The sequence below is a fragment of the Oryctolagus cuniculus genome, chromosome 8 (genome assembly GCF_051225735.1).
Source record: "Oryctolagus cuniculus isolate XC-2025 breed Fujian yellow rabbit chromosome 8, ASM5122573v1, whole genome shotgun sequence".
In the NCBI taxonomy this organism is placed as follows: domain Eukaryota; kingdom Metazoa; phylum Chordata; class Mammalia; order Lagomorpha; family Leporidae; genus Oryctolagus; species Oryctolagus cuniculus.
Genome location: NC_142874.1, coordinates 34,842,214 through 34,846,021, shown reverse-complemented (window position 1 = coordinate 34,846,021; position 3,808 = coordinate 34,842,214). Strand labels below are relative to the sequence as shown.

At 40.2% G+C, this 3,808-nt stretch overlaps 1 pseudogene; it reads right to left on the bottom strand.

Annotated features, from left to right (window-relative positions):
• Positions 1–2,419: 2,419 nt before the first annotated feature.
• Positions 2,420–3,585, bottom strand: LOC100355250 (protein-L-histidine N-pros-methyltransferase CARNMT1 pseudogene; annotated as a pseudogene).
• Between the last annotated feature and the right edge of the window lie 223 nt (positions 3,586–3,808).

Sequence of the window (3,808 nt, the reverse complement as noted above, 5' to 3'; positions counted from 1 at the left end):
CTGTCCTCAGTGTGGGCTCAAATTCTCCTGTAGTCTCCCACCAGGTTTCCAAGGTTACTGAATTGTAGCGTCTCTGGAGAGTACTCATGTGAACTCCATGAGTTCTCTCATCCACTGTCTCTTTTTTCACTGTCCCAGTTCATTAGCTCCACACAGTCACTAGGTCCTAACCTCCTGTTATTTCACCACCACCCTCCCCCCAAGTTAGGTTTTTCTGCTTGACTGAGGGTGGGCACAGCCCTGGGGTCTCGCAGTTTTTATGTATGTCCAAAATGGCACCTGCTGTTTGTCTTGCTCACCTTTGAGAGGTGAGCAGAGAGAGAGAGACTCCTGTCCATACTGGTCCTTTTTTTTTTTCCTCTCTCCTCTCTCCTCTGGTGAACTTTCCCCAGCGGGGCTTCAAGGCTCCTTCTGCCATTTCCTCGCCATTGTCTTGGGTTACTGAGGGTTTTCCTCACCTCCCCTTCCAGCACAGATGCGTAGATGTGGGCTCCCAAGCCATAGGCATCCTTGCTCTCCCTGTAGGTCCTCCGTGTCACATCCTCTACAGTTTTTTTTTCCAAGCCTCTCCCTGAAACTACAGTAAATCAACTTTCATTAAACTATCTTTTCCCAGATTATCAGTGCATGTCCTCACTATTCCACCATCTTGGCTCTACCCCAACTCCATATCCTAAGTGACAACAAAACTCTAAAGATTTACAAGTAAGTGTTCCTACTAAAACATGGCAATTATCCACAAGCACATTATTAGGTACATCTAATCCAAATTCCCACAGAGGTCCTTTAAAGCAATCATAATAATCTGTCAAAATATTCAAGAAAGGTTATTCCTTTTCTCCAAGAAAAGGTTAAAGCGTTAGTCATCTCTACTTTTCAAGCTACTGGAAATGGAATAATGAACATTTAGAAAACAATAATAAAAAGGAAAACTCCCTCCAATATAGATCTGCTAGAGGTAGAAATTTAAAGCAGCATACACTGTTTAAGCTTCATCAACAGGGAACAAAATTGTGCTAATCTGAAATTACCTTAATGTCTGCTGTTTACAATATCAAAGACACAGACAATGGGTTGTAATTTATCCCTGAATTTCATATTCAAAATTTTTCACATTAATACATTACATACATTCCTTACATTAATTAGTAAATTATGATAGTTTTTACTATTATATGATTGTTTTAACAATGAAAGTGCTTTTTTTCATAACCTGGATACCATAAAGACATTATTGTAAACATCACACTGACAAACTCTGTATTCATTTAGTTTGAAATTATATATTTCAAATGGGCAGATTTTATACTTATTTTCTTAGTTTACAAATATTATCTCTAAAAAAGCTTCTGTGCCTCATTTATTATATTGAGTTCTCATGCATTTCAAAGTGATACATGGGCCAGCGCCACAGCTCACTAGACTAATCCTCTGCCTGCAGTGCGGTACTCCAGGTTCTAGTCCCAGTTGGGGCACCGGATTCTGTCCTGGTTGCTCCTCTTCCAGTCCAGCTCTCTGTTGTGGCCTGGGAATGCAGTGGAGGATGGCCCAAGTCCTTGAGCCCTGCACCTACATGGGAGACCGGGAGGAAGCACCTGGCTCCTGGCTTCAGATCGGTGCAGTGCGCTGGCCGTAGTGGCCATTTTGTGGGGTGAACCAATGGAAAGAAGGCCTTTCTCTCTGTCTCTCCCTCTCACTGTCTAACTTTGCCTGTTTAAAAAAAAAGAGTCATCCATGATGAGTATGTGTTCATCAAGTGTCCAGTTTAGTGTGGCTAAAAGACTTAATCTCAGTTACCTGAATGCAGTTTAATGACTTGTGATGCTATTAAATTTATCATCGCATGAAAATAAAATTTTTTGATGCTTCTCTAAGTTCAACTGAGCTAGCAAAAATAAATTGAATGATAAAAATACACATCTTTTATATTTAGATTGCTTAGGTACAAATGAATAGAAGTCCCAATAACAGATGCTGAATGTGACAGAAAGATCCTTAAAGTATGGCAAAATAACGCCAATGCAAAGACACACACACACACACACACACACAAAGAGAGATATTATTATGTAGACTTCAATACTATTAGTCAATAAGATGGCAGACTTGCAATGGATATAGCTTCAAGAAGACACTGGAGATTAGAATTTTTCCACTCAAAGACCTGAACTTCAAGGAAGGTATACTTGAAGACATTTCCTCCACATTACATATGTAGTATGAATCTGCATGGCGTAGTATATTTCTGAAAAAGCAAAATAGAAATATTAAGAAAATAGGCACTACTTCTAAATTTTTTTAGGGATAAGAAAGCACCACTTATTTGAGGTTGTCCTGTCATCACTGATAGTTGATTTTGAGTTGTTTATTTCAGCCTTTTCTTACTAGACTTTTTTCAGAGTAATGTCATGTAAGACCATTATTGTGGCTTAGGGACCACAAACTAGACACATTTATAGTAGTATTTCATCATAGATCATCCACAGTATACGTTGACGAGACAGATTCGTACAACACCTCTACTTGAATCCACGTTTTTTATATCCTCATAGCTCGATTCTATGGAAAATTCATGTGCCAAATTTTCAAAGTGGTACAAAAGAGGCCCTAGATTTATCCAAATTCCACCTGGTTTGAGTATTTTCCATATTATATCAATATAACCAACTACATTGTGAGCTGTTTCTATGAAGAAACAATACAGTCCCAGATATTGCATTCTGATCAAATCTCCTGCAGCCATAGGAAAGTTAGAACCAGAAGGAAGACTGGGGGGGGGGTCAACATGGGGGAAGAAGATGGGTTGAATCTGATCAGCCAATCTCCAGTTATTGCTAAACTGGTGGATCCAGGGATAATGTTTGTATTTATTAATTTCAGAGCATCTGCTGAATACAAAGTTGGAAGAGCATAAAAAACTCCGTTCATTTCCTTGACAAGCATAACCTAGCACAGCTACTTTACAGGCCGGTCTTCCTAGTGCAGCACCAGGTACCAGATTCATTTCTTTAGAAGGATCCCACCTCTCCTTGGAAAAATTTTAAAAATTTCCTTAATGATTGCCTGGTAGCAGGTATCCCTTTCTGCTTTCCCAGTTTTTCTCCAGTCTCTCACAAACTGTTTCAATGTGGATTGTAACTTATCCATGTCAAAGGTAGATGCTGCCCTAATCTTTCCATTCCCATCTTTTTCATATTCTTTATTTTCAAACATACGCATGCAGTCATTCACAACTGTCAGTAGTATTTCTTGATTATGATCAATGCATTTTCAGATCTTGTCCAAATGTAGAAGAAATTGAGGAAGTAGTTTCTGCTGATTAGGTGGAAGTGACTGAAACTGTCTTTCTGTTCGTTGTTCTCGCTCATGCATACTGGTGCCCCAGTAGCTGAAGGCATTAATGATCTTCCAGAAGTGCTAGTGCTCAAGCCTCTCCTCTTCCGTGCTGCGCTGCGCACGGCGGTCCACAAAACCTAAGGAGCCTTAACGCGGTGGAGAACTGCACTTCCCTCCTGGCTCCCACCGCGGTCTTCCCCCACAGCCTTCGGGCAGCTGAGGGGCAGGAGGCAGGGGGCGCCTCTGTCACTGTATGGCAGCTGCGGTCCTCGGCCTGGCTCGCTTGTGTCTCACCAGGAGGTAAAGCCTAGTGGCCATCCATTACTTTTACATCAAAATTGAAAAAAGGTGAAAAGCACAAATGAATGAACATAAAGTACAATTAGACCAAATACCCAATAAATTTTAAAAGAAAGATACTTGCAAAAAGGGTGACATTATTAAGTTCAAAGCAATAAGATAATTTATATAT